Source organism: Elephas maximus, chromosome 5 (assembly GCF_024166365.1).
Source record: "Elephas maximus indicus isolate mEleMax1 chromosome 5, mEleMax1 primary haplotype, whole genome shotgun sequence".
Classification (NCBI taxonomy): Eukaryota; Metazoa; Chordata; class Mammalia; order Proboscidea; family Elephantidae; genus Elephas; species Elephas maximus.
The window spans coordinates 98731859-98758677 of record NC_064823.1 but is presented as its reverse complement, the minus strand read 5'-3'; the positions used below and the strand labels follow the sequence as shown (position 1 = coordinate 98758677).

At 36.9% G+C, this 26819-nt stretch overlaps 1 protein-coding gene across 12 annotated transcripts in view; it reads left to right on the top strand.

Moving 5' to 3' along the window:
- The window catches only part of ADGRL3 (adhesion G protein-coupled receptor L3), a 945099-nt gene that overhangs the window by 427719 nt on the left and 490561 nt on the right, over positions 1-26819 (top strand). The window lies entirely within an intron of this gene.

Below are 26819 nucleotides of genomic sequence, written 5' to 3'. Positions count from 1 at the left end.
CTTGTTTTAAATGATCATCTTTTGCCAAAATTCAGAACCTTAATGTGCCAATGTCTTAGAGCGCCTCTGAAGTAAGATGTACGGGTCATCTGAGCCAAACGTTAGGGCCATAACATTTATTAACGTAGAAAATTACAGATGTAAAGACGTTTACTCAATAAAACTTGAGCACCAACTGTGTGTTAAGTATAGTGTGAGGTTCTGGGGTGAAGCGGGCTATATTATGTCATATTTGGGAAAAATAGAGATAATACATATAATATGCATCTTACTTGCATTTGATAATACATATAATATGCATCTTACTTGCGTTTGTACTAAAATACTAAAATATTAGTCCTAAATATTCTGGAAAGATTCAGATTTTCTCTCACCAACTTTTTTACTAATAAGAGCTATCAATTTGTTAAATTGGATTTAAATGTTATCACTATAGTATGCACACTTTAATATATATGTGTTTGTATTAGCCCCTGTTCTCTGGAGGGAAATAATTTGATTTTCATTTTAAATATTCCAGGTGACTAAATGTATTTTATGTATGGTAAATAGATATTTAATACACATTGAATGAGTGAATAGTTGTGTGAACATATATCTGATACCTAGTTCTCTCCACCTCTCCACCTTCCCTACAGAAGTATCCATATATTCTATATTAGTTCTTTTATAAATTGACATTCATATAATATTAAATTATTTTCTATAATACATAAATCAAATGATTTCTATTTTCCCACTAATGTATGAGATAGAGTCTTTTTTCTGGAGTGATTTCGGTCAAAAAAGACTCTTCAATTAAAATTTATAAGTGTAAATAATGTTTAAAAATACTTCAGCTGACCTGCATTCAGTAAATATTTGTAAAAAAAAAAAAAAAAAGTACTAAATTGCATTCAGTGTGCTATGGGCTAGAGCAGACGTAAAACATAACAAGAATAAACATATTAACAGTGAAACACTGGATTTTATAACATTTTATTAGAATGATAGTTGATTTTTTTCTGACCAGTTACTCTCTTTCTTGAAAACTCATGTGGAGGAAGAAAACTAACAAAATTTTGTCCAAGTAGTGTACAAAGAAACAACAACAAAAAAAAAAAAAAATTGAAAAATGCATTTTAAATTATTTTTGAACCTCTTTGTTTAAAGTGAATTACTTTCATTCTCCACCAAGTGGCCTTTATGGATCACTCAACCCTACTCTGTGCTTTATGACTACAACATTTACTCCTAACATTCACCCTGCAAATATAGTTCAAATCAAACTAAAAGAAAGAATATGGCTCCATCAGTCTTAAACTCATCACTAGTATTAAAAAAGTAATTAAAATGCACATTTTCATAAAACAATGCTATATGTGCATGTGTCTTAGGTATACATGATTCATGATGCTTTGTGTATATTGAAAAAGTGAGCCTAAGAATAAAATAACTGCAATACGGAATATGTACATAACCATCATTTATAAATATTTATCAGGCTGTTACTACAAAACTTTAACAATTAAGTTGAAATTTTATCAAATGTTGGCAAACTGCCCTCTGTCTCATGGAATAAACTCAATAAGTAGGGTAATACAAAAGGATATCCTTTACTTCAAATATTAAGAACAGAATCCTATTTAGAGTGTGGGGAAATATATCAACAATAATCAACATCAGCAAGGACCTCTGAAATACTGAAGGATACTCAGTGTTCAATAAATATGAAAATAAATGATCAACAGGATGTCATTAAAGTTCAATTCAATGAACCCAAGATGGTTGACAGGAAGATATATCAACTCAGGAAATGTTCTTTATTTTATAGATATTTAATGATGGATTTGTTTCTTGATGTCGGGACACATTTCTAGGCATTAAAAGGATTATTTCATTAAACACAGCTTTCATTTTACCTTGCAATCCTAAAATGATAATTTGGGGACTTATTAATATTTGCAAGATATTTTTACTTAAGTAAGCTTTTCAAGAAATAAATTGGCAAATTCATATTAGAATACCTGAGTATACTACTTATTATTAATATTAAAATGATCCAAATCCATATATTATTTATTAAGGGTTGCAAGCATCTTTTCACAACTGCTGTCTTAAGAATATATGCCACATCCTGGACCGGTATAATCAAGGATCTGAAAATCTTATCTTTACAAATGCCAGTTGATTTTTTTTTTTTTTTAATCATCTCTGTTTAAATGTTCTGGCAATGTGATGTGGTTAGATTGAAGTGGGAAAATAAATGTAGTGTATCCCTTCATTTTTCATTTCTGGATACGAATTATAACCTTTCTTCTCTCCCCTTCAACAACTTATTGATTCAAGCAAATGTCTGTTTGTAATAATACATCTTTAGCTCCCTCTACTAAGAGTTTGGTGATACTTAAAGAGATAATTCATTTTGAATAACACAAAGGAAAGGTGCTTTACGAGATTTTTAACTTAGGTTTTAGCAATTTTTGAAATACTCTTGTGTGAAATCATTTGAACACTTAAGATATCTAGGGTAAACAGAGACAGACATGGATGCTCACAATGGCTATTGATGAAACTGTGTTAATCAATAGTACCATGCTTTCTTTTGTTTTTCCATCATAGGACTTGGAGTTATTTAATTAGATGTGTATTTAATTGTTTCTACAGTTCGTCCCCTGCCCTTATCTGTACTTTAAGTCCCATAAGATCATGAATCAGCATTTTTTTGACTACTGAATACCCAGAATCTCCAACAGTCTTCATCAGTGCTCAGTAGTTGTCAAATGAACAAATGAAGTAATCATTGAGGTGTGCCCCTAAGATGAAGGGTTGATTTGGTCATTCAAGGATGTCAGAATACTTATTTCTCAACAACTGCTTTGAAAGTTAGTTTCTATTTCACAAATTATGTTTATGTTTAATTATTTGAAGAAACATTGAAGTGAATGTTTAGAACTTTTAATTTATTTCAAGTAACTTCCTGTATGGCCCTACCTGTATGGCCCTAAAAAGCTACTGTGTAAATAAAAACCATTAAACTTACTTGTAGATGGAAAATGTGTTTTGCTATCCTCAAAGGTATATTTTGTGGTTTAGCTGAACAAAGATAATCTAGTGCTTTATGTGCCCTGTGTCGTCTGATGACAGATTTCCCACAAATACAAATGATCCTAGATATAGCCTTTATCACCTCTTTCCTGTGATTTTTTTAATGTGGTTTTGGAGTCATTTCATAGGGCTTTAGACATTTATTGTTTGAGCTGCTTTTGGTTTTTCGGAATGTTTTCGGTGTTATTGCTGTTAGTAGATAAAAATCTATTAATTCATGTCCTTCTGGTGGCTTTGTTACCAAGCTGGGGAAAGGTGTGGGTTTTTTTTTTCTGAACTAGTCACAAAGGGAGTCAAAGAGATTTCATTTTCACTCAAAAGACCTTCACTAGTGTCCAGAATTATCCAGCTCGTGCTGGGTTTTTTTTTGTTGAAGTGTTTTATTTTTTGGTGAAGCTTTATGGCTTCATTTTGGCTAGCTTCTCTCTCTCATATGTGTTTATGAAAAAACCCAAACAAAACAAAACAAAAAAAACAGCTGACTTCTCTTCCTGTCCCACACTTGTAGCATTTGGCAAAGAACTTGACTTTTCATAGGCTGAGAGATTTGGGTGGTTGATACTACATTCCTCATTTACCAGTATCACTAACTAGAGATTCACTGTCATAAAATCAGAATTTACATTTAGCGTTTAATGTCTAGTCAACATCTTAATGAAAATTTGAGTGTTTGAAAACATTGCTAATAAAAGTTCCACCGGGAATAAAAGAAATAAAGATTAAGCATTTGATTTTGCAAGCGACATAGTTAATTTGCAAACTTATCCCTAATAAACATATTCCAGTGGAATGAATGCCAAAATATAGCTACAATAAAAAAGCATGTTGTTGTTAGGGGCTATCGAATCAGTTCTGACTCATAGCGATTCTACGTATAACAGAACAAAACACTGCCCAGTCCTGCACCATCCTCACAATTTTTGCTATGCTTGAGCGCATCGTTTCACACAGTGTCAATCCATCTCACTGAGGGTCTTCCTGCTTTCAGTGACCCTCTACCAAGCATGATGTCCTTCTCCAGGGACTAGACCCCCTATAACATATCCAAAATACGTGAGATGAAGTCTCCTCATCCTCGCTTCTAAGGAGCGTTCTGGTTGTACTTCTTCCAAGAAAGATTTGTTCGTTCTTCTGGCAGTCCACGGTATATTCAATATTGTATGCCAATTCCTTAATTCAAAGGCATCGATTCTTCTTCTTTCTGTCTTATTCATTGTGCAGCTTTCACGTGCATATGAGACGATTGAAAACACCATGGCTTGGGTCTGGTGCACCTTAGTGCTTAAAGTGATATCTTTGTTTTTTAACACTTTAAAGAGCTCTTTCACAGCAGATTTTCTGAATGCAGTACTTCATTTGATTTCTTGACTGATATTTCTATGGGTGTCGATTGTGGATGCAAAATAAAATGAAATCCTGGACAACTTCAGTGTTTTCTCTGTTTATCATTATGTTGCTTACTGGTCCAGTTGTGAGGATTTTTGTTTTCTTTATGTTGAGGTGTTATCAATACTCATGACTGTAGTCTTTGATGTTCATCAGTAAGTGCTTCAAGTCCTCTTCACTTTCAACAAGCAAGGTTGTGTCAGCTGAATAACACAGATTTTTAATGAGTCTTTCTCCAGTCTTGATGCCATGTTCTTCTTCATATAGTCCAGCTTCTTGGATTATTTGCTCAGCATAGAGTTTGAATAAGTATGGTGAAAGGATACAACCAGGATGCATACCTCTCTGTTTTTAAACAACACAATATCTCCTTGTTCTATTTGAATGACTGAATCTTGGTCTATGTACAGGTTCCACATGAGCACAGGTAAGTGCTCTGGAATCCCCATTCTTCACAGTGTAATCCATAATTTGTTATAATCCACACAGTGAAATGCCATTGCATAGACAAAAAACATAGATAAACATCTTTTTGGTATTCTCTGCTTTCAGCCAGGATCCATCTGACATCAGCAATGATATCACTTCTCCTACATTCTCTTCTGAATCCAGCTTGAGTTTCTGGGAATTCCCTGTTGATTTTCTGCTGCAGTTGTTCTTGAATTATTATCAGAAAATTTTACTTGCATGTGATATTAATGATGTTGTTAGTTGTTGTTAGGTGGCATTGAGTTGGTTTTGGCTCATAGTGACCCCTCGCATAACAGAAGAAACACTGCCTGGTCCCGTGCGCCATCCTTACAATCCTTGTTATGCTTGAGCTCATTGTTGCGGCCACTGTGTCAATCCACCTCATTGAGGGTCTTCCCCTTTTCCACTGGCCCTGTACTGTGCCAAGCATGATGTACTTCTCCAGGGACTGATCCCTCCTGACAACACATCCAAAATATGTAAGATGCAGTCTCACCATCCTCGCTTCTAAGGAGCATTCTGGTTACACTTCTTCAAAGACAGATTTGTTCGTTTTTTCAGCAGTCCATGGTGTATTCAATATTCTTCACCAACACCACAATTCAAAGGTGTCAATTTTTCTTTGGTTTTCCTTATTCATTGTCCAGCTTTCACATGCATATGATGCAATTGAAAATACCATGGCTTGGGTCAGGCGCACCTTAGTCTTCAGGGTGACATCTTTGGTCTTCGATACTTTGAAGAGGCCTATTGCAGCAGATTTACCCAATGCAATGCGTCTTTTGATTTCTTGACTGCTGCTTCCATGGCTCTTGATTGTGGATCCAAGTAAAATCAAATCCTTGACAACATCAATCTTTTCTCCGTTTATCATGATGTTGTTCATTGGTCCAGTTGTGAAGATTTTTGTTCTCTTCATGATGAGGTGCAGTCCACACTGAAGACTATGGTTTCTGATCTTCATTAGTAATTGCTTCAAGTCCTCCTCACTTTCAGCAAGCAAGGTTGTGTCTGCATAACACAGGTTGTTAATGAGTCTTCCTCCAATCCTGATGCCCTGTTGTTCTTCATATAGTCCAATTTCTCAGATTATTTGCTTAGCATACAGATTGAATAGGTATGGTAAGAGGGATACATTCCTCATGCACACTTTTCCTGGCTTTAAACCAATCAGTATCCCCTTGTTCTGTCCAAACAACTGTCTCTTGATCTATGTACAGATTCCTTATGAGTGTGTGCCCTTAAGTGTTCTGGAATTCCCATTATTCACAATGTTATCCATAATTTGTTATGAGCCACAAAATTGAATGCCTTTGCATAGTCAATAAAACACAGGTAAACATCCTTCTGGTACTCTCTGCTTTCAGCCAGGATCCATTTGACATCAGCATTGACATCCCTGGTTCCACGTCCTCTTCTAAAACTAGCCTGAATTTCTGGCAGTTCCCTGTCAATATACTGCTGTAGCCGTTTTTGAATGATCTTCAGTAAAATTTTGCATGTGTGTTATATTAATGATATTGTTCTATAATTTCCACATTCAGTTGGATCACCTTTCTTGCGAATAGGTATAAATATGGATCTTTTCCAGTAACTTCGCCAGGAAACTGTCTTCCATATTTCTTGGCATAGATGAGTGAGCACGTCCAGCGCTGCATCTGTTTGTTGAAACATCTCAATTGACATTCCGTCAATTCCTGGAGCTTGTTTTTCACCAGTGCCTTCAGAGCAGCTCGGACTTTTTCCAGGTTCTGATTATTAATGGATGTTTGCAGCTGTTTCTTCTTGTTTTAAGTCATGCCACATCAGGAAATGAAGGTCCCGAAAGCTTTACTCCATCCACATCATTAAGTTGAGTCTACTTTGAGGAGGCGATCTTCCCCTTTTGAGTGCATTCCAACCTGGGGGGCTCATCTTCCAGCACTATATCAGACAATGTTCCACTGCTATTCATAACGTTTTCACTGGCTAATGCTTTTCAGAAGTTGACTGCCGAGTCCTTCTTCCTGTTCTATCTTAGTCTGGAAGCTCAGCTGAAACCTGTCCTCCATGAGTGACCCTGCTGGTATCTGAAATCCAGTGGCATATCTTCCAACATCACAGCAATACGCAAGCCCTCACAGTGTGACAAACTGACAGACATGTGGGGGATATTAATGATATTATTTGATACTATCTGCATTCTATTAGATCGACTTTCTTTGAAATGGGCACACATATGGACATCTTCCAGTCAGTTGGGCAGGTAGCTGTCTTCGAAATTTATTGCCATAGACCAGTAAGCACCTATAAAGCTGCAGCCATTTGTTGAAACATCTTAATTGGTATTCTGTCTATTCCTGGAGACTTCAGTTCACCTTGGACTTCTTCCTTCAATACCAAAAATTGTAGGTTGGACTTTCTTTCAGTTCTTGATCATATGTTACCTCCTGAAATGTTTGAACTGATTAACTCTTTTTGGTAGAGTGACTGTGTATTCCTTCCAAAAGAATTTGATGCTTCCTATGTTGTGCCATTTTGTGCCCAGAGAAACCTTCAATATTGCAAAGTGAGGCTTGGATTTTTTTTTTTTTTTTTTTTTTCAGTTCTTTCAGCTTTAGTGATGCTGAATGTGTTCTTCCCTTTTGGTTTTCTAATTCCAGGTCTTTGTACATTTCATTATAATAGCTTATTTTTCTTCTGGAGCCACCCTTTGAAATCTTCTGTTTAGCTCTTTTTCTTCATCATTTCTTCCATTCACTTTAGCTACTCTGTTCAAGAGCATGTTTCAGAGTCTCTTCTGACATGCATTTTAATCTTCTATTTCTTTCCTCTTTTTTTAAGTACTTTTGCTTTCTTCATATGATGTCCTCCCACAACCTGTGTAGTCTTCAGTTATTAGTGTTTAATGCATCAAAGCTATTCTTGAAATGGTGTCTAAATTCAGGTGGGATATACTCAAGGTCAAACTTTGGCTCTGAGGGACTTGTTTTAATTTTCTTCAGCTTCAAGTCAAACTTGCATATGAGCCATTGATGGTATATCCCTCAGTCGGCTCCTGGCCTTGTTCCGAGAGATAATATTGAGTTTCTCCACCATGTCTTTCCATAGATACAGTCAATTTAATTCCTGTGTATTCCATATTGTGAGGTCCACAATAGTCACCATTTATGTTGTTGAAAATGGTATTTGTAATGAACGAATTGTTGGTTTTTCAAAATTCTCTCATGTGATCTTCAGCGTCATTTCCGTTACTAAGGCAATATTTTCCCCCGTTGATCCTTCTTCTTTGTTTCCAACTTTTGTAGTCCAGTCACCAGTTGTTATCAGTGTCTCTTAAATATGTGTTTGATCAATTTCAGACTGCAGAAGTTGGTAAAAATCTTCATCTCTTCATATTTGTTGTTAATGGTAGGTGCGTAAATTTGAATATTTGTATTAACTGGTCTTCCTTGTAGGCATATGGATATTATCCTATCACTGACACTACTCGTCTGTCAGCTTATCGTACTGTGGTAGGTTGTGCATTGGTGCGATGCTGGAAGCTATGGCACTGGCATTTGAAATACCAGCAGGGTCATCTATGGTGGACAGGTTTCAGTGGCACTTCCAGACTGAGATGGACTAGGAAGAAGGTCCTGGTAATCTACTTCTGAAAAAGTTGACCACTAAAAATGCTGAAAATAGCAGCAGAACATTGTCTGACATAGTTCCGGAAGAGGAGCTCCTCAGGTTGGAAGGTACTCAAGAAACAATAGGAGGAGAACTGCCTGCTTAAAGTGGAGTCAGCCTTAATGGTATGGATGGAGTGAAGCTTTTGGGACTTTCATTTGCTGATGTGGCATGACTCAAAATGAGAAGAAAAAACTGCAAACATCCATTAATAATTGAAATGTGAGATGTACGAAGTATGAATATGGGAAGATTAGAAGTTGTCAAAAAATGAAATGGAACGTTTGAAGATATCTTAGGCATTAGTGACCTGAAATTGACTGATATTGACCATTTTGAACCAGACAATCATATGGTCTACTATGCTGAGTTCTTGGTTCTCTAACCCAAATCCTCTAGTGGTGCTATAATAGAAATATCACAAGTGGATATCTTTAAATAACAGAAATATATTCTTTCACACTTTAGCAAGCTAGAAGTCTGAATTCATGGGTGCCAGCTTGGAGGGGAAGGCTTTCTTTCTCTGTCACCTCAGGGAAGGGTCCTTGTAATTTACCTTAATTTGACTCTAGGAGTTTCTCAGCACAGGGCCCCTATGTCCAAAGGATGCACTCCATCCCAGCTCTTCTTTCTTGTGGTAGGAGGTCCCTCTTCTCTTTGTTCACATCTCTCTTTGTATCTCAAAAGAGATTGACTCAAGATACCACCTAATCCTGAAGATTGCATCTGGTTTTATTAACGTGACTGCCTCTAATCCTGCCTCATTAACATCACTGAGTTATGATTTACAACACATAGGTTATTACGTGAGATTGTGAAGTGTAGGACAACCACACAATACTGTGTATTATGGCCTATCCAAGTTGACACACATTTTGGGGGGACACAATTTAATCCATAACATTTCACAATTTGGCCCTCCAAAATCCATAATGTTGCCACATGTAGAACACATTTACCTCATCATATCATCCCAAAAGTTTTAAATCAACTCTAAGTCCAAATTCCATACTGGAACAAAATTCCTTTTTGTCTGTGAAATCTACAATACTAGCTATCAGAAGCTGGGCCAAGATGGCTGACTAGGTAGATGCTACCTCGGATCCCTCTCGCAACAAAGACTTGGAAAAACAAGTGAATCGATCACATACATGACAATCTACAAGCCCTGACCATCAAACACAGATCTAAAGAGTTGACCTGAGTGACAGAGACTGAGAACGAACAACCACGGGGAAGCAGCAACTGTTTTCAGAGCCTGGAGCCAGCGTTCCAGTCAGGAAACCTTGGTGCCGGGCTTTGGATTGGGCGTAGGGAAGCTGAGCACGGCATCCTGAGATGGCGCAAACATGGGTTGCAGCCTTAGCCCCCTGAACTGACTTTGGGGGAAGCCCAGCCAGTGCACACAGGCAGCGCAGCAACGCGGCTGACAGGAGGAGAAGTCACTGGGAGGCAGCGACTGGTTTTGGAAACGGGAGTGCAGCATCCCAGCCGGGGAACCTTGGCGCGGGGCTTTGGACTGGGAGCTGAGGAACTAACCGCGGCTTCTGAGACAGTGCAAGCACGGGCCGTGGGCCTGACTATCGGTTGCAATCTCTACCCAGCCAGCACACACAGTCGATGTGCCCCTCGGGAATCTCAGATAAAATAGTCATCCCAAGCAAGATAAGTAACTTTGTCTATATTCTGAGGTGCTACCCTCTCCTATTTATCTGAACCCTCCCCTCCCCTTCTCTGGCGGCTTCATTAACATTGGAATTTCCTGAGCCAGAGAATGAAAAACTGCACTGCGGTTTTTCTTTCTTTCTTTTTTTTTTTTTTGGTCTTTCCTAACCCATTCTCCTGGCCTGAGAGAAGCAGCTACAAAAAACCCAGGGACCAAAAATCCTTCCCTAATTGGACTAAAAACACAGAGCCAGCTCCAGCCAAGCACATGTGATCCACAGTCTTGGGTTTTCATCCCTATGGGGAACAAGGTGGCTATTATAATGCAAAGGCATTTCTGATAGGGATCTGACTGCAATTGTTTCAGCAGATTTACTGGAAAGAAAAGTTTCCCAGGTCTGATATCTCTGCGTATTCAACAGAGCCCTCACTGACCCACAACAGGGAACTGAGGGCTGAAGCTCCCCCTAGACCACCTAGGCTCCTGCCTTAGGGGTCTAAGGAGGGTGACACCTACCAATCTGTAGAGATACTTGCATTGGGGGCCTAAGGTACAGCTGCAGAGCCCACCCACCAAGGTGCTTTAGGAATAGAGACACACCTACCTCACTGACACTTGGGGGAAGGCTCTCAGTATCCTGCCCCCCCCCACGGAGTGTGAACCCCAGCTGCTACTAGAATCTGGTGCACACAACTATCACCACTACTTCTCTAGGTGGATAGGTGACAGTCTGCACCACATACTTGATGACCCAAAATCAGATTCTACTCAAGAATAGTGAATGTACTCAGGCTTATATATCTGGTAACAGCCCAAACCAGCTGGTAATAGGACATAAGTGAGTCAAGGGCTACAACAATCAAGACAGAGCAATCTAGTAGCCCATTTATGTATATTGAAAGAAAACAAAACAAGATAAGACTCAGTGAGCAAATATAGAATAAATCACTACAATATCTTAGAGATGGCTCGGAGACAGCAGTCGATATCAAACCACATAAAGAAGCAGACCATGACTGCTTCTACAACTCCCCAAACTAAAGAATCAAAATCTTTCCCAAATGAAGATACAATCCTGGAATTGCCAGTTACAGAATATAAAAAAACTAATTTACAGAATGCTTCAAGACATCAGGGATGACCTCGGAAATGAAATAAGGCAATCTACAGAAAAAGCCAAGGAACACACTGATAAAGCAGTTGAAGAATTCAAAAAGATTATTCAAGAATATAGAAGAAAAATTAATAAGTTGCGAGAATCCATAGAGAGACAGCATTCAGAAATCCAAAAGATTAAAAATAAAATTACAGAATTAGACAACACAATAGGAAGTCAGAGGAGCAGACTCGAGCAATTGGAATGCAGAGTGGGAGATCTGGAGGACCAGGGAATTAACACCAATATAGCTGAAAAAAAAATCAGATAAAAGAATTAAAAAAAATGAAGAAACCCTAAGAATCATGTGGGACTCTATCAAGAAGAATAACTTGCGTGCAATTGGAGTTCCAGAACAGGGAGGGATAACAGAAAACACAGAGAGAATAGTTGAAGATCTGCTGGCAAAAAAGTTCCTTGACATCATGAAAGATGAAAGGATATCTATCCAGGATGCTCATTGAACCCCATTTAAGATTGATCCAAAAAGAAAATCACCAAGACATATTATCATCAAACTTGCCAAAACCAAACAAAGATAAAGAGAAAATTTCAAAAGCAGCCAGGGATAAAAGAAAGGTCTCCTACAATGGAGAATCAGTAAGAATAAGTTCAGAGTACTCAGCAGAAATCATGCAGTCAAGAAGGCAATGGGATGACATATACAGAGCACTGAAGGAGAAAAACTGCCAGCCAAGGATCATATATCCAGCAAAACTCTGTCTGAAATATGAAGGTGAAATTAAGACATTTACAGATAAACACAAGCTTAGAGAATTTGCAAAAACCAAACCAAAGCTACAAGAAATACTAAAGGAAATTGTTTGGTCAGAAAAACAATAATATCAGATACCAGCACAACACAAGGTCACAGAACAGAACATCCTGATATCAACTCAAATAGGGAAATCACAAAAACAAATTAAGATTAATTAAAAAAAAAAAAAAAGCTCAAAACAGGGAATCATTGAAGTCAATATGTAAAAGATCACAATAATCAAAAAGAGGGACTAAATACAGGTGGCACAGAACTGCCATATGGAGAGGGAAACAAGGCGATATAGGGCAATACAAGTTAGGTTTTTACTTAGAAAATTAGGGGTAAATATTAAGGTAACCACAAAGAGGTCTAACAACTCCATAACTCAAAATAAAAACCAAGAAAAACATAACGACTCAGCAAACCTAAAGTCAAATACTATGAAAATGAGGAACAATTTACAAAGAAAAATGTCTCAGCACAAAAAAGGAAGTGGAAAAATGAAATTGTCAACAACACGCATAAAAAGGCATCAAAATGACAGCACTAAACAAAAATACTTATATATAATTACGCTGAATGTAAATGGACTAAACGCACCGATAAAGAGACAGAGAGTCTCAGACTGGATAAAGAAACATGATCCATCTATATGCTGCCTACAAGAGACACACCTTAGACTTAGAGACACAAACAAACTAAAACTCAAAGGATGGAAAAACATATATCAAGCAAACAATAAGCAAAAAAGAGCAGGAGTAGCAATATTAATTTCTGACAAAATAGACTTTAAAGTTAAATCTACCACAAAGGGTAAAGAAGGACACTATATAATGATAAAAGGGACAATTGACCAGGAAGGTATAACCATATTAAATATTTATGCACCCAATGACAGGGCTGCAAGATACATAAAACAAATTTTAACAGAACTGAAAAGTGAGATAGACACCTCCACAATTATAGTAGGAGACTTCAACACACCACTTTCAGAGAAGGACAGGACATCCAGTAAGAAGCTCAATAGAGACACGGAAGACCTAATTAGTACAATCAAACAACCTGACCTCATTGACTTATACAGAACACTCCACCCAACTGCTGCAAAGTACACTTTTTTTTCTAGCGCACATGGAACATTCTCTAGAATAGACCACATATTAGGTCATAAAACAAACCTTTGCAGAATCCAAAACATCAAAATATTACAAAGCATCTTCTCAGACCACAAGGCCGTAAAAGTGGAAATCAATAACAGAAAAATTAGGGAAAAGAAATCAAATACTTGGAAACTGAAGAATACCCTCCTGAACAAAGACTGGGTTATAGAAGACATTAAGGAGAGAATAAAGAAATTCATAGAATGCAACGAGAATGAAAATACTTCCTATTAAAAGCTCTGGGACACAGCAAAAGCAGTGCTCAGAGGCCAATTTATATCGCTAAATGCACACATACAAAAAGAAGAAAGAGCCAAAATCAGAGAACTGTCCCTACAACTTGAACAAATAGAATACTAGTTATCTGCTTCCAAAGTAAAATGGTGGAACAGACACATGGTAGACATTTCTATTTCAAATGGGAGAAATTGGAGGGAAAGAAGAGATAACAAGCACCAAGCAAGTCAGCAGAACACAATTCATTAGTTTTCAAGGCTTGAAAAGAATCATCTGTTCTCTGAGACCATCTAGGCAATGGCCCTGCCCTCCAGACTTGGTGGTAGCAACTCTCTAGATTCTGTTTGGAGGTCCCTTGGCCCTGAGCTTCAGTTTAGCCTCACAACTCTGCTCCTTCAGATTTGGGCAGCCCCATTCTCCTAGTCTGTCTGAGTGGTGACCCCACCCCCTCAGCCCTGGAGGCCAAGTTTGTCTGTCTCTTGGGCATGGCAGCCCCGTCCCTTTAGCTTTGGGCATCAGATCCGGACCCATCCTGCTGGTAGACGTGAGTGACAGCCCCACACTCTGAAAAGAGTTGGTAAAGATCTGAATCTATGAAACCTAGGTGATTATGGCCCCATTGTTTGAGACCAGCAGGTTGTGGTTCCACTCTTTGAGATCCCAGAGGTCATGGCCCTACCTTTTGAAACTGAGGTAAGTTCTCCTTCCTGTGCTCCTTGTCTCTTCAGCTTCTGCTTCCTGGTTCCTTGACCTCTTGTCTCCTTGGGCCTCTTGGGCTGGTCTGACATATGCACTGCTTGGGCAAATTCTCCAAAGCTCTTCAACTTACCAATAAGTGCCAGGAGGTACTTCACTCTACCAATAGAGTTTAGGTGGCTAGAAGTCCAAATTTAGGGTACCAAATCCAGAGAAAGGCTCTCTCTCTGTCAGCTCTGGGGGAAGGTCCTAGTCATCAGTCTTTGGGAAACTGGGAGTTTCTCAGCTTGGAGACTCCTGGTCCAAAGAACATGCTCTGCTCCCAGCTCTTCTTTCTTTGTGGTAGGAGGTCCCTCTACTCTCTGCTCTCTTTTATATCTTGAAAGAATTTGACTCAAGATACAACCTAATCCTGTAGATTGTGTCCTGCCTCATTAACATAACTGCGTCTAATCCTGCCTCATTAACATCACAGAGGTTATGATTTATAACACATAGGTAATTACATCAGACCACAAAATGGAGGACAACCACACAATATTGGGAATCATGACCTAAGCAAGTTGACACATTTTGGAGGGACACAATTCAATCCATCATGAAAAACAATATTCGAAGACCTGCCCTGAAGTACAGTGCTGTCAGTTGAAAACACATAACTATATTAAATACGAATTGTTCAGGCTCTTTATGTTTAGCCATATTCTTCTAATCTCAGGTGGATTACATATTCAATAATATTTCAACACTGATTTGGCAAGTAGAAGGGTATGTTTTCTATGTTAAAAATCGTGGTAAAGCTCATGGATAAAGGGTTTATAAACACTGTTGTGTATGTTTGTCCATGTTGAAGGCATTACCAAAGAGATTTTAACAAGATCTTTTCTACAGAGGATTTGTGATGCTGAATTATAAAGAAATGTCTTAGCATTACTTTCCTTAAAGGGGGTGAAAAATATGCCACTGAAAGCTGTTTATTCTTTCAGTTGAATGGTGTGTGTGTGTGTGTTTGTGTGTGTGTGTGAGAGAGAGAGAGAGAGAGACTGAGGAAGAGAGGAAGGAGTATACAGGGAAGGAGAGAAGGAGAGAATGTGTGTGCTTCTTGTATACTTATGAATACCCTGTGTAGTGCAGTAGACTGTTTTTTCACTGTTTAGTAATTCCTTTCTTTTGAGGAGCCCTGGTAGTGCAGTGGTTAAAGTGCTTGGCTGCTAACCAGAAGGCTTGTGGTTTGAGCCCACCAGCTGCTCCAAGGGAGAAAGATGTGGCAATCTGCTTCTATAAAGATTTCATCCTTGGAAACCCTATGGGACAGTTCTACTATGTACTACAGAGTTACTGTGAGTCGAAATCAACTCAGTGGCAGTGGGTTTGGTTTTATTTTTTGTTTTTATTTCTTTCAAAATTAATATTTTGTTTAGCTTTACCTATAATGCTGCTGTATGTTCAGAATTTATGTTTGTTCTTCACTCATTTCTTCACTTTAAATCTGCAATGACTACAGGTTTTCTGGCTTCCACCATAACAGTAACATAAACTTTAAATTTGTTGATCTGCAATAAAGACAGTTATATTTTTTTTTATATTTATATAGTGCTATAAAGGTAAAATGACTGCATTTGAGAATAAATGCCAGCCACATTTAAAAAATTAAGGTAGTGACTTTATATCTTACTGCTGTCAACTTTTCACTTAAAGGAAATTTTCCTATTATTTATTTATTTTTTTAATTATTGTCCTTTAAATGAAGGTTTACAGAACAAAGTAGCTTCTCATTAAACAATAAGTACACATACTGTTTTGTGACTTTGGTTACCAACCCCATGATATGTCAACACTCTCCGTTCTTGACCCTGAGTTCTCAATCATCGGCTTTCCTGTCCCCTCCTGCCTTCTAGCCTTTGCCCCTGGGATGTGTGCCCCTTTAGTCTCATTTTGTTTTATGGACCTTTCTAATCTTTGGCTGAAGGGTGAGCCTCAGGAGTGACTTCATTAATGAGGTAAAAGGGTATTTCGGGGCCATACTCTCAAGGCTACTTCAGTCTCTGTCAGGCCAGTAAGTCTGGTCTTTTTTGTGAGTTAGAATTTGTTCTACATTTTTCTCCAGCTCTGTTCAGACCCTCTGTTGTGATCCCTGTCAGAGCAGTCAGTGATGGTAGCGGCTACTCTCTAGTTGTGCTAGACTTAGTCTGGTGGAGGCTGTGGTAGTTGTGGTCTATTAGTCCTTGGGACTAATCTTTCCCTTGTGTCTTTGGTTTTCTTCATTATCCCTTGCTCCCGACAGGGTAAGACCAGTGGAGTATCTTAGATGGCTGCTTACAAGCTTTTTAGACTCTGGACACTACGTTCATATTAATTTTTTTTTTTTTTTTAGGGTGTAGAACATTTTCTTTTTATTATTGTGCTTTAAGGGAAAGTTTACAGCTCAAGTTAGTTTCTCATACAAAAATGTAAACACTCATTGTTACATGACCCTAGTTGGTCTTCATATTAATTTTTATGGTAAATATTTAAGTATTAGGACAGAATTCTTAAAATTCTCAAAATAGTAAAGTCTTGTTCTATGGAAAAAAAAAAAAATGTTCTTGCCAGATACAATAAATGGAGTATTTAACTTACATTTCATATTCAGGAATTGGAGTTCATTCACTAAGGAAATAGAAGTCCATAACCTTTATATCATTGATTACTGATGTGATCGTCTCGTATTACCTTATGTATTTTTTTTATTCCATGAGATAAAATAAAACAAAACCCATTGCCGTCGAGTCAATTCCAACTCATAGTGACCCTATAGAACAGAGTAGAACTGCCCCACAGAGTTTCCAAGGAGCACATGGTGGATTTGAACTACTGGACTTTTGGTTAGCAGTGGTAGTACTTAACCATTATGCCACCAGTTTCTTTCCGTGAGATAAGTTCCCTTTTTCTCTTTTTTCTGTATGTGTGACACTCAAGGAGAGTCATTTCATCTTTCCTCTCACCTCTATGACTTTATAGTTCCAACTGCCCTTTCTTACCATCTTCATCTAATCCCCAGTTCCCTTGTATACTAAATGGGAATGATAATATTGCCAAACCTTTATTGTTGGGAGTTAGAAATAAGCACCAGCACCTGAAAAGCGCTAGATAAGTGTTAGCAATTATTACCATCGTATCGCCCTAAATAGTTCATCGTCCTATCTTCCTCATTGATTCCCAGACTCTATTATCTTTCACACTAATCTGTTTGAATAATGTTGACTAATGCTAAAGCTTGGCTGCTAGCCAAAAGGTCAGCAGTTCAAGTCCACTAGCTGCTTCTTGGAAACCCTACAGGATAGTTCTACTCTGTCCGTAGGGTCTCTATGAGTCGGAATCGACTTGACGGCAATGGGTTTAATGCTTTTTAAGATTAATTTTATTAATATTATTATTACATCATTGAATTATACCATAATCTTCCACTGCCTTTAATAATTTGGACTATACTCTGAATTTCAGATTCTGTCTAACTACTGTTCAATTTTCTTCCCCGTGTACTCTTAACTCCTTTGTGGTATATAATTCTTTGCTTGGATTTTCTGCCTGTAATCTTTTACTATCTCCTCTCCTATATGCAAACATTTTTTTCATTTTTAAGGACAAACTCAAGTTGGCTTCCTCCAAGAAATCTCACACGTTGATTGTTTTATTTCCTTGAAATCCTTAATTCTGTTCTGCTTGTCTCTATGCATAATTCATTATGCCTTATGATATTTTAAGCCTCCCAGAGGTGTAGGCATTATCTTTCTGACTACAAGCTTCTAGGGTCCCAGGGAGAAACTAATGAAGATTCTTAGTATTTTTTCTCTGGATCGTTTGCCCAACTGTGCTTCCATGCTCCAGACTTTCCGCTATCTCATTTTGTTGTCGTTATCCTGTAACCTTTTTTATTTTAATAATCGTGAATATACTCCCTTGGCTTTTCGGACTTAGCCACTGTCACACGAATTCTTATAATTTCCTTGATTTCATGTGATAACTTTAAAGGGCCTTCTGCCAGACTTCTTGGAATGCCATGCTCTATAGAACCACTCCTAAACCTGAGAAAATCCCTGGATTCTATCTCAAGTAGATTTAGACAATCTTGCCTTATGTTCAGTAACCTTTAGGAGTCACATTGTAACTGATTAATATGCATTTAGAATTAATATGCATTTAAATGATTGCATCTTTTTATATTTTTGTTGAATTGTTTTTACTGAGTTCTTATTTATATTGAAATTATTTTTTGTTTTTAACTTTTAAGAACAATCTGAATAGTCAGTTTGGACTTTTGACATTTAGAGGGAGATGTGGAAAATAGTGATGTGTGAAATTTGGCACAGTTTTGGAAAGTTTATCCATGATAAATATAGTTGAAAGAAATGTGGAATATAATTTTATTAAATGTTGAAAAGTTAGAACAACTACATATGAGTTCCTTTATTCAAATATTTGCTGCCTATTTATGTCATTCTTTGTTTACAAATTAATTTGAAGGCCACAGCTTTGTATATATGCCCTCAAGTGTGTATTACCATCATATCAAAGCTCTGTAAGTCAAAAGAATAGCTTAACATTGTTTTTTTGATGCTCCACTCTTTAGAACATTTCTCTTGTAATTTCAGAAATTTTGTACGAAACCATCCAAATTTCATGCTTTTCCTTTTGACCTCAGAATATAATTGCTTTGGTTATTCCTTCAGGGTTTCAGTTTTAATTGTCACTGTGTTACACTTAATTAAATGCTGAAATATTATTTAAATTGTATATATTCTTTGTTGAAGTAGACTTGCTGAAATTCAGTGTGTTAGAAGCTTACTGGCAGCAGATGGACTTTTAAAGAAAGTAGATGATGGGTTGATATTTCATTAGGTTTCCAATGTTATTTTCTCTGCCAAATATTTGGGACTAGATTCTTCAGAGCACATATTTTAAAACTTGGATAAATGTATTGGAATGTAAAATGGCACAGAGAAAATGAAAGTATTTAAGGAAATTATGTCAGAGGCTTTGCTGAAACTTAACATTGAGAATATTTGCTTTTTGGCAGCATTTAAGTAACTAATGAAGTGTTCTTTAAAGACACAGCCAATGAGCAGAAACTTGTCCACTTCCAGATACGTAAGTGTTCCTATCTATGATTAAGAAACTCCTTTAAAATCATTAGCCCTGACTTACAGATAGTTTAATTAATATCTTCCTGAGAAGGAACCAGATCTGCTTCATTTGCATTTTAGAGTTTTTAAAGGTTTTTTTTTTTTTTTCTTATGATCATTGGGATGAAGGAAAAAAAATGCTTTAATACCTATTAGTAGTTTTCAGCACTGCTTCAGTCTTTTTTTTTTAAAAAAACTAAGCAGCCTAAATGGTGTTTTAAGTAAAGGAATGGTAACATTAGATTACCCATGAGGTTTATTAATAATATTTTCTTCCATTGATTTGTTCTTTAGTATTCGTCCAACAATTTAAATGTCTACTCTTTAAACACTCTTTTAGACTTGGTTCTGGACTGTATTAGTAATGTATGTAGCTCAAAACTTTGTGGCTTTTAAAAATAAATATTTATTATCTTACATATTTTCTGTAAATTAAGTATCCAGGATCGGCTTAACTAGTTGGTTCTGCCACAGGGTCTCACGGGGTTGCATTTACCTAAAGGCTTTATTGGGGCTGGAGGGTCAGCTTCCAAAGTAGCTCACTCACATGCCTTGCAAGTTCATATTGGCTGTTGACAGGAGGCCTCAGTTCCTTGCTGCATGGACTTCTCCAGTGGGCAGGTTGAGTGTTCTCATGACAAGGTGACTCACTTCCCACAAAGTGAGTGATCCAAGAGAAAAGTTGAAGCCACAATGGCTTTTTAACGACGTACTCTTGGAAATAACACTCTCATTTCTCCCACAAGCTGTCCATTAAAAGTGAGTTACTAAGTACAGCCCACATTCAAGAGGGTAGGGAATAAGAATGGAGGAGTTTCAAAGTACAGCCCATGTTCAAGAGGGTAGGGAATAAGAATGGAGGAGTTTCAAAGACTTATGAACATATTTTAAAGCAGTCATATGGGCCTAAAAAAAAAAAAAAAAAACTACCATGTATTTAGGCAAATAATGTACATTTTCTACATTTGTTTGCCAGCTGCGCCCTCTGTCCGTGAGGTATTCTCGTAATGGCCCAGCCCAGTGCCGTTGATTCTCGTAATAGTGCTATGCTAATCTTTTTACAGCAACATGTAAAAAAAAACTGGCATAGTGGTGCTGATGAAAATACCTCGTCAGGGGAAGGCGAGGTTGGCAAACAAATGTAGAAAACACATGTTATTTGCGTAAAAATACACTATAACTTCATCCCATTTTATCGTCTCTGTTGCTATGGTTTTAAATACTATGTACCTTATAGCTCGCTAATTTATAAAGATCTCTCTTCTAAGTCACAAACCTGTATATTCAACTTCCTACTGATTTTGCTCATGGTACTACAGTCTAACCATTTACTTATGCAAGAAACCTGATAGTTGTCCTTAAAACCCTGCCTCTTACCTTTCCTGTTCAATCATCAAATCACGGGATGTCCTGGCCCTAAACATAGATCAAATATATTCTGCCGTTAACTGTTTGAAACAACCACCTTACCTTTACTACTACAAAATAGCCTTCAAATATGCATTTCCTTATCCATTCTTCTTCTTCTTTTTATAAACTTTCTCTAGCAGGTTTAATTTTTTTTTTTTTTAATGCCCAGGATTTGGAGTAAAATAAGGAAATAGAAAATACATAGAAATGTGAACAGTTTTACTGATGTTTTTTATAATCACAACGAACAACCTAATAAACCAAAGCCAAACCTGTTGCTGTCAAGTCAATTCCAACCTAATAAGTCAAAACAAACTTTGTTGCCATGGAGTGGATTCTGTCTTATAGCGACCCTATAGGACAGAGTAGAACTGCCCCCAAGAGTTTCCAAGGGGTGCATGGTGGATTCGAACTGCCAACCTTTTGGTTAGCAGCAGTAGCTCTTAACCACTATGCCACCAGTGTTTCCTCCAACCTAAAAGAGAAGGTTAAATATTTCAGCATCTACTATATGGCATTATGCTGCAGTCTTATTTTTTTAATGGATAGCTGCATATGTAGAACAATCCATGCAAAAACCAGCTTTGAACAGCTTGGTCCAGTGGAGTTAAAGGAGTGCTTGATTTATCTGTCATGTAACAAAGTTCCTTTCCCTCAATTAGGTGCATTAGTTCATATAGTCAAAATGTTCCTTGAATAGAGAGGCAGTGCCTTTCTCTACTCTGGGTTTCTCCACTGCCTGTTTAGCAAGTCCTTCTAACCATCTTTTTCAGCAGCCAATAATATTCCACCTTCTGCGTTTATCTCTCTTCTCTTGCTCTGTATATAAGTATTCTCTGAGCCCATGATTTAAGGCATTTGTATATCCAGCTTGTATCCTCCTCTTGAACTCTATACTCATGAATGTAACTGACCGTTGAATATATCTGGGTGTTATCCTGATACCTTCAATTCAGCATGTTTAAACATGAATTAATTTTACTGGCTATGCCCTCAACCAACTAACTTGCTGCATACCCCTTAATCTGTTTTGTCTTTTACCCATTCTTATATATGTCCTTTGTCCTATTTGTATCCCTATTAATATTCCCCTCTTTGAGATTCTCCTTCTAATGCCATAGGGTTATCCTGACCACTTTCCTTTTGGTTCACAAGGGGTCATTTGACTCTTATTTTTGTACCAGTTTCTAGCATCCTGCACCCACATACTGAGGCTGATTACTTGTTATCATGCACAAGTTCACCAAAGACTTACAGCATATAGAGCCAAACATCACAAAGCAGGTTTAACAGCAAAAGACAGAGCTAAGGAGAAGGAAACAGAAAAACAATAGGTTCCAACAACAGAGTAGCTGATACCTCAGAAAAGGAGGAAGGAGTGAGAGTTATTTATGCCAAACAAGTGAGCAAAAACATGGAGCTATTTCTCTTGTATTTTAATATTTCTTTGTATTTGTATTCCTCCCACTTAATCCCTGGTTAGGATCACTTTCCATCTGGCATGTGTTTGATGTGGAATTTGAGGACTTTCTGAAGGTTCTGAATATCTTTAGTAGAGAACCTCAGTTAAGTATCCCCTTAGTCGGTCCCATGTCAGTGATTACTTACAAGGTACATCATCCTACAAGTAGACCAGATTTAACATCTGAAGTTTTTCCAATTTATGCATTAGATATCAATTATACATCTGATAGGTGACACTTCATTCCTTGTTGTAACAGATTACATCATGGGATAAAGGTGGGAAGGAGCTCGAGAAGGTATGTATATGCCTTCTTTTCCCCAAATTATTTTCACGTAGCCACTTCACAATGCACAATGCAATATTACCCTGATACAGTCTATGATAGACTATTTGACTGACTATCCTGTTTTGAAATTGTTGACATTTTTCATGTCCTAGACTTTTTCTCTAGTCACCAAGTCTCTCCATTGTTAATATGGTAACCGAATGGTAAATATAATTTCTTTTTAACCTAAGTATTTTTTTTCTTTGATTGCTGATTAAAACATTTAGCAGTATGATTAAAAGTAATTTAGATAGCTAATTAGAAAATGCTATAGGGTGATTTCCAGTTAATGCATTCCTTTATACAAGCATACATCATTTCAGGAGTGCAATTTATCACTGAGTCACTGATAATAATGCAGTTATATGTTTAATGGTAGAAGAAAAAAGGCATCCACAAATCAACTCTGCTTCTTTGTAAAAATGCCATACCCATAACTTTTGAGTAATTATAGCAGGACCAAAATGGATATGTGGAAAACTTGGACCTCTGCATTTTAGTTGGCTTTGCAACAATTTAGTGTCTGTTTCTAAATCATATTTTGACAGGCCCAGATTAAAGCTTCATCTATGTACATGTGCGTTGCCAAAATTGATTAGTTAATCAACTAAATTGTGCACTTAGTCAAACAAACGCTTTTACAGTATGATTTGCTTTAACTGTTTTGTTTCGTTGTTAAATTAACTTGTGTTTTAACTTAATTGACTGTTTAAGTCAACAAAATATAACCAGATCAATGTTTGGGAGCAGTTTCTTTGTGATTTTTTTTTTTTTTAAATGGTTATACCAAAGTTAAGAAACAAGTTGTTTCATCCACCCAGTGCTAAAAAGTCTACAGTAAAGTATTCTGAAAAATTCTGATATTTTGAATTTTTATGGGGGAAAAATACCTTTATTATTCCAATTAAACTGACAGAAATTATGAAGTTATATTCCAAAGTTTTATTATTCCATAATTCCATTATTGAAAAGTTTAAGTACATTAATGAAAATTTCTTTATCTAGAAAATAGAATCTCAGTATTAAAATGAATTTCATGTTCAGATAATAAACCAATTTCCAAATGATAGACTAAAAAAAAGAATATTTTATTTTAGCAACAATAAAACCAAAAACCAAACCCATTGCCGATGAGTCCGTGTCGACTCATAGCTAACCTATAAGACAGAATAGAACTGCTCCATGAGGTTTCCAAGGCTGTAATCTTTACGGAAGCTGACTGCCACATCTTTCTTGCATAGAGTGCTGGTGCATTCAAACCACTGACCTTTTGGTTAGCAACGGAGCACTTAACCACCATGCCACCAGGGCTCTTTAGAAAAAATAGCAATGTGCATTTCAGAAAATTCTTGTCTCTCTATCGAGAACTACCCTGCCAAAATGTTGACTCAATATTAAATTTTAGTAATAACTAATTGCATCCAAACTCTAATTATTTTAACTCTCTTTGATTAATGTGTTTGGAGCCCTATGGAGCAATTCTTCTCAGTCCTGTAGGGTTGCTCTAAGTCAGAATCGACTTTATAGCAAGGAGCTATTGGAGATGTGCTAGGTTCTTCTCTTTGAGTGTGTGTATATGTGGATGTGAGAGAAAGACAGACAGAGAGAATGCCATCTATTGTTAATAAACAGAACAGACAAGAAGAGGCTGAATGGCAACTAGAATGGGATTGCCACTTGAACAGATTTAAGTGACCCACATGCTCAGAGTTATGCATGGGTTTTACGGTAAAATTATACCACTTCTAAAATATTGTAGAACTGATCTAAAACTCATGCCATCCTCAATTTTGAAGTAATAGATATGTTTCACAACCCAAATCAAGACTTTCTCCAAGTTTCAACTGAAAATAACAGCAATAAAACTTCTCACTTTCTCTTGCCCTCCCTTTTCTTCCCCTTCCTGTCTTCCTCTCATCTTTTCCTTTCCATTTCATACGTAGTAAAACACAAACACAAGAAGTTATATATATTTCTTTAGATGCATATTTTGTGTATGTGTACATTAGCAAGCTAATCAACTATCAATGCAAATTTATAGTTAATATGTATGCATCTCTATAATTTATGTGGAAACCAACTTTTTTTGACAGTAACCATTTGATTTAGAATTTCAATTCTATGCTTTTGAAAACTTGCTAAGTTTTTCCAATTAAATTCTTCACTTTCTTCCAATAAAGGACCAATTATGTTCACAGTCTTAGAATGTGACTTTTTTGTATAAAAAATATATGTATATACTTATATATTTTTAGCCAACATCTAAAATCAGAAAAACAAACTAGAAAAATACATATTTTCTATTAATATAAAGGTCAAATATCTAATATTCTTGCTATTCAAAATATGCATAAGTTTGAGCAAAAAAAAAAAAAACAGTGCAGTTTGAGCAAGCAGTTTGCAAATAAGAGGAATTTAAATCATCAGTGCTGTTGCTGTTAGTTGCCATTGATTTGATTCAGATTCCTGGTGACCCCATGTGTGCAGAATAGAACTGGTCTCGAGGGTTTTCGTGGCTGTGACCTTTCAGAAGCAGATCTCCAGGCCTGTCTTTCAGGGTGCCCCTGGGTGGGTTTGAATCACCAGCCTTTTGTCTAGTAGTCCAGCGCTTAACCATTTATGCTGTCTGGGGACTTCAAATGGTCAATAAACATATGAAAATATATTCTATTTTGCAAGAAAGCAGGATAATTTAAAATAAGGATGGTATTCCATCCCTCAGCTATCAAATTGAAAAAAAATTAAAGAAATTGGTAATACTTAGTTTTGAAGAAGAAGGTACTTTGGGTAAATTGTACATTTTTTTGAAGTTTTTTGAACTCTTTCTGTTCATATTTGCGAAAATATGACCCATGAGTTTCACTTGCAGAAAAATACCATAAAATATGGTTGGACAGTTGTGCTTTTTCCAATGTATTATAGCCAAGGTTCACAGATAAGTTTGTATTTCTTTGCAATATTGTGACAGAAGAACACTGTGACCTTCCTAAATGTCCGTCAGAATACTTGTTATCTGCTGTGGAATCACCTGTGACTCCTGGCTGCCTTATGCAGAACAAGAGAACAAAATATTGCCCTGTTCTGCATGGTCCTCAAAATCGCCAGCACGTTTGAGCCCACCATTGCATCTGTTGGACGAATCTACCTCACCAACGGTCTCTCAAGCTCTCCTTGGCCCTGTACTTCACCAAACATGATGTCTGATGTTGTTGTGTGCTGTTCAAGTCAATTCTGACTCATAGCGACTTTATAGAATAGAGTAGAACTTTCCCTTAGCGTTTCTTAGGCTGATATCTTTACAGGAGTTGATCTCCAGATCTTTTCTCTCAGGGAGCTGCTGGTAGGTTCAAACTGCTGACCTTTTGGCTAGCAGCCAAGCACTTAATCGTTTTGCTACCAGGGCTACTTTGATATCTGAGAGGGCTGGTAAAAACTTATGTTATATCTGTACAATGCAGCCATTGAAACATGATTCAAACAACATGTGTAGTGTGATACTACCTAAGCAAAATTTAACTGGGTAAAATAAAGGGGTGGGAGGAAACTGTCGGTTTTGTGTAGAAAATTCTAACAGGAAGTTTACCACATTCTTAACTGGCTACCTGTTGACAGTGGGGAAGTAGGTGTGGGGAGGGAGCTGATGGAAACTATTTTCTTCAATAAGCAACATGTACTATCTTTGTAATTAACTTCTAAAATATATTAAAATTACTTAAAACAATGAAACTGTTTTAAATTTGAATTAGGATACTTCCACAAGTATATTTGCACTCCTCAAGAGTGCAATTTTTTAAAATAAATTTTTGTGGTTGTTTCCTTAAAAAAAAAAAAAAGAAAAATCACAGAGGATTATCTGCTTATCTTACTCTACAAACTGGGTGATATTTCTACATAGACACAACCACACAGACTAAAACCAAGGTTTCAGTATAATATACAGTGTGTGTTTGTGTGTGTGTGTATGTGTGTGTGTGTGTTCATTTTCAAGGAAAAAACTGTTAGATGAAGTTTAAAAAAAATTATCTTGCTAGATTAAAAAACAAAACAAAAACAAAATACCTTTAAAGTTACTGAAAGTAAAAGATACTCTTTTTCATTGAAGTTATGAATGTCATCTACTTCTTCTCCTTGGTATTAAAAAAAAAAAAAAAAAATCCTTGGTATTAGTTTACCCCAAAAACTGGAAA